Source organism: Prorops nasuta, unplaced genomic scaffold (genome assembly GCF_024137725.1).
Source record: "Prorops nasuta isolate Cenicafe-Biocafe unplaced genomic scaffold, Cenicafe_Pnas_1.2 PNAS00004, whole genome shotgun sequence".
In the NCBI taxonomy this organism is placed as follows: domain Eukaryota; kingdom Metazoa; phylum Arthropoda; class Insecta; order Hymenoptera; family Bethylidae; genus Prorops; species Prorops nasuta.
The window spans coordinates 2,654,126-2,669,359 of NW_027116801.1; the positions used below are offsets into that span (position 1 = coordinate 2,654,126).

The window sequence follows — 15,234 nt, forward strand, 5'->3', positions numbered from 1 at the left end:
CCCTCCGTCATTATCGCAATAAATTTTCGACGCTTATCGCCTAACACCATCGAGTCCAGATTTAACAATGAGTCTCTCTTTCTCTAAAATTAGAATAACGACGAAAGATGCGGTAGGAGTAAACAGTGTTGAATGTATTTCGACGAGTGAAGGATGGAATGAAAGTTTAAGAGCGTTTCGTCGTTGTGATTGTATAGGATTTGATCGAAGGAGCAGGTGGAAAATGTGGATTTATTGCTCAATTGCTCGGGAATTCGATATACGAAATATAAAGTAGGTGAAGGAAAATCAGTTGCGCTCTGTATGTATATATGTACAGGGTGCTTCGTTGAGTTTTGTCAAAGTGATAAATTTGTATAGAGTGAGTGATTTCAAGAGTAAAGTTCTTGTGCTATTTTTGTGTTTAGCCCTTAATTAAAAAGTTGTTAAGGATTAAAAATTATTTCTTTTTAAACCTTTTATTGGTCGTGTGACTCGTCGATGACCTTGTCCTATCGGTCAGGCATAGGTCATCCGGTAGTTAATTGGAGAATCCAAGCATTTTTTCATTCTCGATGACTGTTTAATTAATGGCTACGTAAGAAATTGTTTAAAAATTTGATTCTTATAAAATCATTGGCTCTAATGAATTAATTAGTTTAGCATGAGTTAACCAGACACGATTATTCTAGATAAAAGGTCCTAAAATATTTTTCAATATAACCTCTACTCAAGAAAATATTAAATTTTCCAATCCCGGAAGTCAATACAGTGATGCGATGGTGGTGGTTAAATTTTCCACGTTTAACCCAATGACGTTAAAGAAAAAGTTGTAGTAGTTAAAACAAAAAAGTAGATAAAAACACGTCAAGACTGTAAAGGTTAAAGATTGAGAGTCTGTTAAGTCGAGGCTTCTAATTGGCTACATCGTTTTTTTACAACCAATGGGAGGTCACCAATCAATCTCCCAATAGGAAGCTTCGAATTAAGCAAATCTTTATCCCTGATATCTTCTTAATTAAAGGCGTAATTAAAAAATGCTAGAGGAACTTTTTGTTTATAATTACTTAAAATATTAGAAAATTTCAAATTGACAATAATTTTAGTATCACTCTGTACATTCAAAAAATATACGTTACTCTCTGAAGACTTTACTCAGCAATATCTCGCAACCAATTAAACGAACAATACCGTCCAATCACAAATTCCCGCGTGAATCTAATTAACTCGCGATATTTCACATTGAACATTCTTTTCTTACACAAGGTGCTTTCTTATCACTCTTATCGACTCTTTTTTTCGTCACGAGTAGGAATCTTCGGGACGAGAAAACGTGCATTCATCTCAAACTTTTCCCTCTTTCTTGCTCTATTTTATCTTTCGTATATACACGCATACGTTTAACCATTTAATTTTAACGTTTTAAAACAAAATGCAAAGATTCGGACCAGTCGAGAGGAACAGTCGTGACATTTGATTCGTGTTTCGCTATTGTCAAACATCGCGCTTAAAATTAGATTTAAACTCTTGCTGTAGCTTTGCCGTTTCGCCATTTAAATATATATACATATATATAACAACTGGACGCGCTCCAAGGGCGGCTGTGTCAGCGCAAAGATGCAGCTGACTAAATTTAAATCATGAAACGACGAAATGGTACGAGGACTACGTAATTTTTATCTCTTCACTTATGGTCGTTTTCCTTTTAAAAAAAAACAATCATCATTTTATGCTACACATCTATATATAGAAAAAAGTTGATAAACATAATTGCAGATCGATTGTACGTTTAAGCAAAAAATAATGCTGTGCCAGCGCAAAAATATAAGCGAGAGTAAACAAAAAGACTTGGTAATAACGAGAAGACGTAAAATCCTCGAAAATAAAATTTGTAAAACCATCCTTCAGCCTGAATAAAATTTCAGTAAATTTGATTCAAAATCGGTTCTGTCCAGAGCTTAGAAAAATTTTGTTCCAGCGCGAAGATGCAGCATCGGATGCAGCTGACTAATTCTAAATCAAGAAACTCGGAAATAGTGCGATGACTGGGTAATTTTTGTCCTGGCTCTTATGGACATTTACTCTTATAAAACCGGAATTACTATAGACACGAAAATGAAAAACTGGCCAAAACCCAAAAATTTCATAAGAACACAATTTACACCCATAAACACAGTCAAATATTTTAATAATTACTATTATAATTATAAAAAAACTAATCGTAATCAACAGTAAAAGAGTTTGTTAAAAACAGTTGGAAAAAGTGCGTAAACCCAGCGCATTAAGATTATCTCTTTGCGTAAATGAAATTTTTGTGAATTTTATTGTAGATGTCGAAAAAACAAAAAACAGAATTGGTCTAGAGCGATCGGGGAGTGGGAATCCTCCAAGAGCTCGGGCGCCTATAATTATCACTATCGCAATGTAAAATAGCAGAAAATAGATCGTTTATGCAGTGGTCTTATCAGTGTCGAGCGTTCGAGTCACGAGATAATCACGAGACACGTAGCAAAACAATGCTGGCAAATTCTTTTCCCTTTTCAAGTATGTTCTAATAATTGCAAGAGCGATCGCAAATAGAACGCATGCGAGATATCCAGCGAATCGTCTGGCGAAATCGTGGCCTGCTGTTGTATCGTGTAGAAACGTTAAAATCCCGGCTCGAACGTGTCGTTTGTATTTATTTCTGATCGGGTCCGAATACCAATGTGGCCACGTGACGAGCACATGCCAGTGGCCGTTGTGATCCTTAACGAAAAGTAAAAGGAGCAGAGCCACTTTGAATCCCACACCGAGAAAGCTCCCAAACAGACCAGTTATTTCTCTCAAAAATCCTATCCATAAATTAGGCAAAATCTTTAAACAAGTTTTCTATTTTTAATCCATGGTGAGGCGCGTCAAAACAAGCCCCCCATAGACGCGTAAAAAATGTTATCTGGTTAATTAAAAAAAGAAATTAATGTTTGCATGGCGCTTATATTCGAAGCTTCATTACGTATATTTACAATCGGAGAGGTCTTGTGCAAAAATTCATATCTCTTAGACTTGAGCAGATAAACGAATTTTTAGGTTCTAGTTCTGGGGTGTCGTAAAGTGAATCAGTATATTATGGAAAATGTGGAAAATGTTGTGCAGGAAAAATAGTGAATTATCGACGGAAAATTATTCAACGTAAATTGTTAAGTTTTTATCCCCCCCCTCTTGTCCTCTCTGGCCAACTGTTTTCTTACGCGTCATAGTTAACGGTTAATTGTACAAAGTTATGGAAAGTGTGGTAAACTTTGTACCTGAAAAATAATGATTTATCAACGAAAAATATAATTCAATATAAATTATCCATTCAGTTTTTCTCCCCCTTGATTTTTCTAGCAAACAGTCGTCATTACGAGTAATATTTAAAAGCTAATCAACTACAAAAGTATATATAAAACTATGGGAAACTTTGTACCCGAAAATGATTAAATAGAAACTGTCTATTCAGATTTTACACCCCCCCCCCCCACCTATCCTTTATTCTTTCCGGCCAACGGTCTTTATTACGCGCGTACATATATATATTTAAGAGTCAATTGGACAAAGCGCGTTTTTTGATACTGTTGAGACGAGTGTTGGTAAATAAGAACAAGTTTTTTCCGCGTTAGTGGTGAGTTTCGATGACGTTTTCGGCGACTAAACTTTGTCCGGTATAATTCCGCGATTGATCGGAGGGGGATGAGGGGAGGAGGGGGGCACCGCGAGGATGTCGGTTATCGTGCTGCTTCGAACCAGAAAGTAAGTGATAAGAGGACAGATTCGACCTCCGCGACGTCAAACGCGCGAACAGCGACGAAAACCCTGCGAAAAACTCTATTCTCGATCTGACGCTAACGAAAAATCATTATCGCGGTTGGAAAGTCCGCTTGATAAAATAGAAAAATTTCAAGAGTTTCGATAGTATCGCGCGATTGCAATTGAGTTTAATTGGCACAAGAGGACTGTTTCTATATTTTATATTAAATTCTCTCTCTCTCTCTCTCTCTCACTTATAAAAACTCTCTCCTTCACCTCTCTCGTTCACCCATCATTTATTGTCGAGATCCAATTATGTCCAGCACCCACAGGACCTCTGACTTCGGGTGCAAAAGGTCAACCAAGCATCGAACGTAAAAGTGCAGAATCTAATCGTCAATTGATAAGTTATATAAATTCGAGCAAATTGATACTATAGTGTAATAGGCGAGGAAAATGAAAAAATTGCAAATTATTCGACGAACGGGCAAAAGCAAGCAGGATATCTCGATTTAAATAGGAAAAATGCACTTCCGGCAGAACCCGATTTTCTTCCGTGTCTCTCCAAGTGACCACGTGGCGTGGGAAGTGTCGAGGCGTGGGCACAACCGGACTCGAAATTTTTCACGCTTGGAAAATTTGCTCCTTCGTCTCTGCACCGCGAAACTACCTAAATAACCGAAAAACACGACACGGCCGAATCAAAATAAATCGCACGTGCCATTTTTATTCCCGTCCGTTTCTCCAAAGACTCGCGTGGAAAGCTAAAAATACTCGGGGAATATATAATTAAAGACCCGTTACGAGTCTCTCATCTCGAGAATTACAAACGTGCGATTAATTCAATCGGCGCTTCTCAAGCAGGATTATCAATTTCTAAAATAGCCTAGTAAAGGATAGATTTCTTGGAGAACGCTTGTATTTATATATTATACGAATTTGTATTTTTGCCAATTTTTTATCACATTCGACGTGTGATTGAATCTTCTGGAAATTTCCACCGAAAATAAATGAATGAAAACAAGCTTTGGCGTCTACTTGCAAAAATTCGTAGTGATTATTTTTTGTTCAATCGAGTTCAGTGACTGAAATAAAAGAATAATTCGGTTGGTTCTTCTCAGAATGAATGGTCAGTTTCCAGAACGATTTAATTAAGGAGAGATTTTGTAGAGAACTCTTGTTTACATTGGTGTTTACTTTAACTGGTCGCAGAGCGTGAACGTAAAAGAGCATTTATCTATGTTTCCAACAGAAATACAAGTTTCTTGCATACTACCTTTTTGGATGTAAATAGAAAGAGCTTCCGAAAAGATTTCATGCAAAAATTTGATATCTCATATAGTTACGCAAATAAATGAATTTTTGTTTTCACCCTCCAGGACGAGTTAAAGTAAACACCCTGTATTCGACTTTGTATATTTACTAATGTAGAATGACACCAGAGTTTCATTTCATCCGATGGAAATTTCCAATGAAAATAGGACTTTTTAGTTGTTTGTAAACACACATAGTGAACAGTTTTAGTTAATATAGTTTTAAAACTCGAGTAGAAGAAACTGTAATGATTAATTAACTCGGCGCCTCTCGGACAGAATGATACAAATTTGTATTTTTATCAATGTCGAGTGACACTAGTGTGATTAGATCCAGTGGAAATTTCCAATGAAAATAAATGAAGCGAAGAGGACTTATAGCGACTATTTGTAAATGATGAAGTGAGCAATTTTGGCCAATCGAGTTCAATGATTGAAATAGAAGGAGTGGAGTGGTTAGATTGGAGAATTATGCTAATAAAAACTATGATTTATTTTGGAGCTTCTATATTAATCAAAGCGTCGATCTAGCATGATATCAGTAATCGCATTTAATAGTTGCCACTTAGACCAATTATCATAAGAAATTGCGCTTGCTGCTAATATACGTTTTACAATAACAGCGATTAGCGCAATTTTTCTCGAGATTTTTCCAAATCTAATTAGCGCCCGTCGAGGCTGAAAAATCAAGGAAACGAATTGAGGCGAACGATATGACGCTCAGCCGTTTGAAGATTGACGGAATGTCGTAAAGTTGTCGTGTGACTATGGACGCAGGGATTACCAATGTTTACTGGTAAAATAATAACGATTATCTCGTTATAATTTAATGAAGGTAATTAAGCGAGACCTATGGCAGCAACAGACCGATAAGTTTGTAGTTAGAGTTTTGTAACACTTACGGGACAGCTAAGAAATTTGTAGCTAAAGAAGTTGCAATGCTAAAATTAACCACGCGATAAAAGAACGATATTCTTTTATCGTAAGACGCTTGTCCCCTTCTACATACGCCGAGCGTTTTATTTCCATAGATTTTTTCCAGTATGTGCATGCTATAACGTGTACTACGTAATACGATCTATGATTACGAACGCCTAATCAATTAAAAACTCGTAGACCAGTTGCTGAATTCACGATAAAGAACCAGTGCTAAACTATAACATATGGAAATAGTCTTTGTGCTACTTTTAGATCGTAGATTAATTCCCTTTTGAGAGAATTTTTGATAGCCCCGATGTCTCGGCTATAATTACCATAAGACCTTTTTTTATCTATGACCATGGAGAACACAACACAGATTAGGAATGAATATACAGAAAATTATATCACACGATAATAATTCTTACATAATTCCGACAATGATTTTCGACTGTCTGCGCGATTGTTTAGCTTCTTTATAAGTTTATTTATACACAAATACATACTGCATACGCGTATATCTTCAATGTTATCGTTTCCAATTTGATTATTCTTATCGGTGAATTTTATATCGATCGTAGTACTATTATCGCCAAACATAACCTATTGATCGTCGAACGATCAGGAAAGCCCTGGATTATAAAAGAATTTTTTTGTTCCACTTTATTCTTCTCGTTAGCTTTTAACAGACTTGTTTCTTTGTTTTGCTGTTTTTAATCGTAAGGCAGATCCAACCGCTAAATCCTTGCAAGAAAGTTTTTGTTCTATTCGGTGGTTCCATTCATGGATAGCTTGAGTCAATCTACCTAGAGTTTTCAGATAACATTTATTTGATAAATAATGAGACTCGAAATAGTCAGTGAGAGGCGACATTTATTCGACGAGTCATTATTTTAAACGAGCGTGTTGAAGGGATTATTTATATTCGCGAATGAAGTTGAGATTAATGGACGCTCGCGATTCGAATGTTAGGGTGGCGCGCGATGGGGTCACAGTTGAGGTTAGACTCGTGTGCAACTGGGAAACTGTGATGAGTCGCGCGCAGTCGCGCGTTTTCGCGATAGTGAAATTAGCCGTAATGACCTAATTTTTTGCTACTAGGGTTACCAAATTTCACGGCTAGACGAAATTTTCGCTGACGCAACGGTATTCGTGATTTTAATCAGTTAGGATAGTTAGGGTGGCTGCGTGGCCGCGCCGTCGCGCCATGGGTCATAGTTGAGGTTAGATTCGCGTATACAAGTGGAAGGCACTGAAAGTCCGTGGACTGTTGCACGATTATTAGCACAGTCATAATTTTTTTGCTGCACTGGTACAATTAGAATTAATTAAAAGTAATATGTTTCCTCGTTTCACCTCACACACTCTTTACTGTACTATTCCAACAGTTGAGCGAAAAATAGACACTGAGTAGTTCCGATTTTTGCCGTTGCATTTCCGTTGTCGCGACATTCGCCACTCGCGAGTCGCGACATCTGGCGATTTGAATTGGTGAGATTTTGTGTAAATGTGTTCGGGACGTTAAGGTACCTGCGCGTTTACGTTGAAGACATAAAAGATGATAGGAAAAGGAAGAAAATTATAAAGTTATTCTACATCTATATAGCTTTCATTGCCACTCTAATCGTCTATTGCATCTCCGACATAAACGCAACCCTAGATTAGTTGGAATGGTCGCGCGTTCGGGTCACGTTTGAGGTTAGGCTTGTGTTTTGCACGCTTTTAGCATGTTTCTTGGCTGGCTGGAGTTTTAGCTGACGCAACGATACTAGCGAATCATACGAGTCGATCATAATCAAAACGCTGCTGTCGACAGGCGTCTCGTCTCGTGATTTTAGGCGCCAGCTGATAAACTTTCGTACATACATCTCAGCGAAACTTAAGCATCTAACGTAACGACATTCACGAATCACGTGAGAGAAAAGTACCGTAGACTGGGGTTCGGTATTTAGGTAGACGAGATGTCTCAGCAGAAAGATAAACTCCATTATTATACAATTAGACATCCAACGATAGTCTAATCTTGGTGAGACAAGCGACGCCAGGAATTCCTAGGGCATCAGAGTTTGTACACTCGGCGTGCACGATAACAAATGTAAACTTTGGTGGTATGCTTCTTCCCATGCTTTGTAGTGTTCTATTGTAAGTACATCACGTGAAATTAATCGATTTCTTTCTCCATTCAAGCAAATCGTTAATGACGATTTTTGTTTCTAGTTTCAGATACTGAACTTTCTCCGGAAGGCGGCAGTGTATGAGTTGATATTATGGCTGCCAGAGCGTTTGGTCTCGAGAGACGAGAAAGCATGTTAGGGGTGCTCCTTTTAAAGGAGGGGAGGGACGCATTCTACCGAGTGGCCGTTCCGGTTTTCTCGAGAAATACCCAACTCTCGACTTTCAAGATTGGAAAATGCTTTCAAGCTTTGGACCAATCCTAAATCCCACGAGAGAAGAAATTTATATTTGTCCTCGAATACCAATTGTTCACGCTGGAATGATTTGAATTGGAAGTTGTAAAAGGGCTCTGCCTGGCTGTGTACTGGCCAAGGGAAAAATTGCATAATTGGTGGCGAGGTTTATTGGTAAATTGATATTCAGGTTCTCTCTTTTAACGAGCGTATACTGTGAAACGTGACTAAAATTGTGATGGAAACTCATAAGGAATAACAGGCTTTAAAGAAGAGTGAAGTGGATAAGGAAAAATTGCGTGGGCGGTTTAAGCGTAACGTAGTAATTAACTAGACAGATTAGAAAATGTTATCCCAGGTTTACTGCTTATTGCTACGTCACATTTAAGACGATGCGTATTTTCTCCGTTAAATTCCTAAGAGAAGAAAGAAGCAAGAGGAAGAATCTAGTGAAGCTTAAATGCTTATTTATAGATTATGCAGGATTTTCTCTTACGCCGACATATAGTTCGGTGTAATTTAGTACCGATTGTAACACGAGCGGAATTAATTGAGAAAAAATACAATTGTAATGAACAGTTAGTTGTTAACACTAGAACTAGTGTAGGTAGATATCGAATTATTTTAACAAGCTAAAACTGAATTAAAACCAATTAAACTTATTGAAAAAATTGGATTGTTTAATTAGCACGGACTCGAATTAGAGTACCATAAATTGTTACAATCGTACATTTACGTTAATCGATAACTGGAAAAAATCTTGTAACCAGTCAAATTGGCTCATGTCAGTCTGTAAATCTAGTATTAACTAATCGATTGTTCACAAGGCTTGTAAGGGAGACGTGACTGGACACTGCAATGTAAAAATGTAAGAAATAACAAGTTTAGATGAAGAGCCGGCGGAGAGAAGGAAAAAATCGAATGATGCGATAAAGAAAAGAGAAGAAAATCGAGAGAACTTGCGATGTGATTAGGTAGTGAAAAAATAATTGTTATCAATCGTCATTAACTAATCGAATTTGTCCACGGAGCTCGTAAATGTTCGGCGAGTGAAATGGCGTGAAAGAAAACGGCGCTTATTTACGTTTCAGTTGTCGTGAGGTCAGCAACCAGCCAATCAGTCTCGTTCGTTCGGTTGCTGATTAAACAATAATGCACGCTCGCTTCGATTAAACAATAAAACAACGACGTTCCATGTCATTCCCACTGTACGCGTTAATCTTACCAGTCGATTTTCTTTATTCTCACGATAAAAGCATCTCTTGGCACTTTCCAGAGCTTTCATCCGCGATTTCTTCAATGAGCTGCGTACCAACGACAAAAATCACACTCACACACACACATGCACACGCAAGCGCCGAGAAACGCTAATAAGATCAGAGAAAGAGAGAGCTTTCAATCCAATTCAGCGGGCGATGCGTGGGCAGTTCATTTATAGATTTTGCACTACATACTAAATAACATATATGAAAGCCATTTCGACATCCGCCCAGCAGCAAACTATTCGAGTTCGCAGTACAAACGCATTTGCCGTAACTATTTAAGTCTCGCGCACAATCTATTTCCATCCGGCAATCGAGCTAGATTTGTCTGTTTTGCTCCCTCGATCATTTTATTTGCCACTGGCAATTACAACGTTCAATCGATGCAATCTAAAATCTTCATCCAATTGAATCAATCGCTCTGTTCGAGTTACACCTTACCTTTGCCTCCAATAACATGGATGTTATTATTATGGATGTACGCAAATGTTTATATTGTATTGGCGCACTGTGCTCGATAGAGGACACGCTCCGAATTTTAAGTACCGTTGCTGTCTTGCTACACTCTCTTAGTTTCCGTCGCGATAAAACAAACTGGAAATTCAATGAGACACGATTCACCAAGTATTTATCAATGCAGTCGCGTTTTTTCGTCGATTTCTCAGAAGGATCGGTAAGTTTCGCAGGACCGATCTATCCGACGACTGGCTTCATTCATACACCGGTCGCTAACATATACACAGACTGACCAATGAGAAGAAAGAAAGAAAGAGAGAGAGAGAGAGAAAGCTGCGCGCGCATACATGCAGCGCGCCAATTGACGGAGCGCATCAAACGCGACGAACTCTTGTCATCCGTATAGTACATTAAAATGTACTATACTTATATAATAATGACTGCTCGAGGACGGAGAACATTCGTAGCTGTCACGAAGATACGACAGAACCGTCGAGCAGATCGAACGAAAATAGAAACAGAGCTTCCTCGCAATTTCCAATCCCTCTACGTCAATAATATCCACACGATTGTAATTCAATTGTATTCCGACGAGTTTGCTATTTTATCGCTCTCGAATAGCGTAACATGTATATTACACGTGCGCGTCGATACAAACGATGAAAAAAAAACAACCAGAGGGCTCGACGAGACGCAATTAGAGCAACCGGTCCGATTAAATATTCTTCGGGGATCGACATGAAAATATTCGAAGCGTTTAAATCACTGCGAGGCCTGACGGAGATAAAATTGATATGCAAATGAAATTGGAGACCCGTCGGTAGGAATATGAATCGATGCGACGGACGTAGCGAAAATTACGCGCAGCGGCAAATAAACGCATTGGAACTTAAATGGAGCATGCAGTTCGGTTCCGTTACTTACGTTTTGTCAAAAGGACCGAAGAAGCGTTGCTGAGTAACTCCGCTCTTGCTCCTTTTCTCACTACAAACAAAACTATGCACTTCCCCTTATCTTCTTCGGCTCCTACCGTAGATTCCAAACAGTCGACCTTTTCTTTATCGATGCATTCGAAGCTTATCTTTTCCGTTCTATTTTCTTCTTTTTTTTTACCGAAAATCGCTAACTTACGTGGCAGAGCTCTCCTGCATATTTTCCGGCTTTTCCCGAAATCTTCGTCGAGAGACTTGAACGAGTGGTCAGTATATTTTCTCCGAGCTCGTTAATTCCATGTCACTACGTTAATGAGTAATTTATCGCGTTGCCTCGGTGTACGGAGAAAATCGGCCTTTCGAAAATGATGAGTTATTGCTATTATACATAGAGAATATTTCAGTGACTCGTGTATGTACTTCAGCTTTCACTGGAAGAGGACGTTTTCGAGAGATAGTACGATTCTAGTGACGAATCGGTATGAAAGATTGCGGAGAATCTTCTCGGCTCTGGCGAGGGTTTGGTTTTGCGTGGAATTAGTTATTATTGCACACTGTACGCGTGTCGTACAAGTGCGTCTGCGTCCGTAGCGACGACGAACTGATCGGCCCGCGTTCGATGTCGGTCGGATTTGACTCGTGAATCTCGAGAGTCGAGTTGCTTGGGCCAACCGACCACGACCGAACGGACCGGGTCGAGCCGGCACGATCGTCGCAGCCGCGCATGCGCACAGCGACTTGCAATGCAAGTTCTCAGCGTGAACTTCACGTGATCGTCGACTTTCTGCGAATCAGAAGCTTTCTTGGACACGTGCCTAACGTGCCGTGCCAACGCAGGCACACAGTCGCCGATCTTCCCCGTCGACGCCGTAAATTGGCTAGCCCCCCTCCCCCCCAACCTTCTACTTTCTCACACACACACATGCACAGACACATTCACTTGGAGCAATATACTGGAACATCCACTGTCGCGCTACTTCTTATAGTTCTTTCGCCTATTTACTTCCACCCACACTCCCCTAGACAAAACCCCCTTATCACCACCGGTTCTTTTCGCGAGTCTAAAAACCCGTCGAATTGGATCGCGATTCGTTTATAAACACTGCTGCTCCGTTTCAATTGGTCTTACAGATAAATTTTCTAGATCATTGATCGACGAATTGTTCGAAACGCTGATAAGGAAGTTAAATAAGCGATTTTTAGGGTTATGTGAGGAACGGAGATAGGAGGTTAAGAAATCTTTGCTAAAAATGGACGTCGAGTGGATCACGCCAGCAGGGCCAGTCTCGCGGCGCCGATATCCTTGCCGGTGGCGCTTCTCTGTCGCTCGTAAATGAATAAACGAGATTAACCCGACTCGACCAACAGGCAACAACCAGCTTGTCGTCGTTCGACAAGTTCGCTTTGCGTGCGTTCACCGAACTACTTTCAAAAATCGCGTTTGTATGTAAGTATGACGAACAACCGGCTCATCCTGCTGTAAGCAAAAACATGTGTCCTGCTTCGACAGTTTTTTTGCACTGTAAGGTAATTACATTTTTCTTTTTATTCATTACAAAATTGGCGCCATTTTGTACATACGTTCAATAAAATTCGAAGTAATTCCTTTCCCCTTGTTTCCTTTTCCCTCCTCACGCACACGTGTTTTTTTTCTTCCCTAGGTTATTTATTTTAGCGATGCTACAAATACTTGATAGCCTGACGCTTTGCATCATACGGCACGTTTCAAAATTCAGCGAAAATCGTGTTCGACGACCTGACTTGAGTGAATAAATTTAGGCTAAAATTTCCGAATGGAAATATTTCGCAGTTGAGATCGACAGACTCGTTAACGCGTTAAAAATATTACCTGCGATAGAGCAAAAATAGGCCAGAGAACATTTACAGCTTATACACCTATTTATTTTAGAAACATTATCGTCATTTCGAGTGAGGGGGTCAACTATTGTGACAAGATTAAGGAAAAGCGGCAAACTGCATTATAGCCACAGTGACTCATCCGTTATGAATAGCGAGTCACGTGTTTACTTGATATTACAAAGGTGCAAAAAGGTTTGCTAAATCTTTTTTCAGGGAAAGTGACCTAGGTTCATTTGCTGTAGTTGTATACATGCGAAAGGCTAAATAGACCCATCACCCAGGTAATCTAGCCCAGTCTAGCCTAGCTTGCAGTTATCTGGCGTGACGCGCCGTTATTTACCAAGTTGTCCACTTATATACAATGAAATGCAATATTTTATACCTTTGGACATAGAATCGGATTCTGTTTGCAGCAAAATTGAGAAATTGGCTATGACTAATATCGTTTGTATACGATAAAGAAATTATTGAGTAGATAAAAAGTTTACAAAGGAGGAAGCAAAAAAATTTATTCAAAAGTTTACGTTGAAAATTCATCCTTGACATTAAGAACTTCATTAGTCTCTTATAATTTATTTATGTTTGTTTATGTAACAAATACAATTGCATAATCGTCATTGCAAATCTAAAATTAGAAGCTAGCGTTCCTTTGGCAAACGAATAGAATCTTTCGTCTAAAGCGTAAAAATATTTTAACAGAAGAAAAATGTCACCGGTTATAAATAAATGATGAAGAATTGTAAGAACAAATTCCCTCAGGGTTTAACTGGTCTTGTTAATCAAATTGATAAGATAAGCTTTGAGTCTTGAGGTATCGAAGGTGAGCAAACGCTGCGATACGTGTACAAGAAATGTTTTATACAGCGAAGATCTAATTCAAATTTTCCATTAAAAACATTTTCAACTATCAAATGCAAATTTAATAACAACTGTTGCATCTATACTTTGCCCTAAGCTATATTTGCTTATTTTTATACTACCCGATTCACTATCATATCTAGCCGACGACTATTAAATAAAACTGTGGCATTTGTCGCAATGAGATGCTGAATATTTATGAAAAAATCACAATTTCCAATTACTATGAATTTCTAAAACTGCTGATTAAGCTAAAATAATCATAAGTGCACTATACATATAATCGCAAATAGATCTGACACATTGATCTATATTATGATAATACGAAATAAACAAGCGCTGATCAAAAAATCTACAACTATTTTCATGTTCTTTTCGTCCGATAAATCCATTTTAATTGCAATACAAGATATTATGCAAGACTTATGAAATAAGATTTTCATCTATCATTTTTCAGAATTTATAATTCATCGGTTATTCGTTGAAAACTTGAAAGTTATAAGAAAATTATTTAAAATCTAAATTTTCCATTTTACAATTTTAAAAAATTACCCTTTCAACTTTATTGTTTGCATATCCGCGAGAATAAACTAGTTTTCTTGCAATTTGACACCTGAAAAGTCAAGTTTGGTGGATTTCAGTCTGTCACAGATATCACGTATTCATTTCCGTAGAACAAAGGGCTGTTGAACAGTTTAAACGTGACACTTCTTCGTAGTTACGAGCGAAAAAGCTGAGAAACTGCTTAGTTCAACAGAAATTCGGAATAAATACAGTCGTATTTTTAAAAAGAGTTTGATATTTTATTCGTCAATCTGTTCTTTTTTAAGCTTTGGGATAAGGTAAGACATTGGATTGAAATAAAACACCAATTTACACGATAACAGAGGAATATATTATTTCCTTTTTGGGAATCACAAATCTTTCAGTTTACAGTTAGGAGATAATGGCGAGTCTCTTCCACCTATAGACGAAAATAAGTCATAGACGTCCAAGAAATAGCAATAAGGATCGTCCCTGTCTTTGAATGACTTTTTCGTCAGTCACTAAGAACACTCACACGCAGACTTTGTTGATATCGTAATTGTATATATATATATATATATATTATAATATACACTTAGCTGTTCTTAAACACCCATTAACAAAAATCCACCGCCACCTGGGTATTATAACCTATAAGAAGTGCAATGAATCAATGTGAAAAATATGCGAATTTTTTCTTCTCTCTATTATTCGTTCCTATCATCATTATTTATAACTCACTTTCGTGTCACATGCAAGGATCGAATACTTATAGTATTCATTTTGGCATCTCCTTGATTTTCTAACTATGCATACATTACGTTAACGAATGATCGCGAATGTTTTCGTACAACTGCGGTGATTTTCCGGGTCGATAAAGTATCAACTGTATCAAGGACAAAATAACTGAAGCTTTATGGCAGGTTTTGAATGAAGAAAGATGTATTTTAATAAA

At 38.1% G+C, this 15,234-nt stretch overlaps 1 protein-coding gene across 3 annotated transcripts in view; it reads right to left on the reverse strand.

Annotated features, from left to right (window-relative positions):
* Positions 1–12,586, reverse strand: part of LOC136772939 (protein phosphatase 1 regulatory subunit 3C-like) — a 28,941-nt gene extending 16,355 nt beyond the window's left edge. Inside the window, exon 1 of one of the 3 annotated variants that reach the window (XM_066726200.1) lies at positions 11,029–12,582. The gene's annotated coding sequence lies outside the window, so the exon portion shown is untranslated. Of the gene's footprint in view, positions 1–10,089; positions 10,362–11,028 lie in introns of those variants that run through there. The other 2 variants (XM_066726201.1, XM_066726203.1) reach the window with 2 other exon arrangements.
* Positions 12,587–15,234: the final 2,648 nt, after the last annotated feature.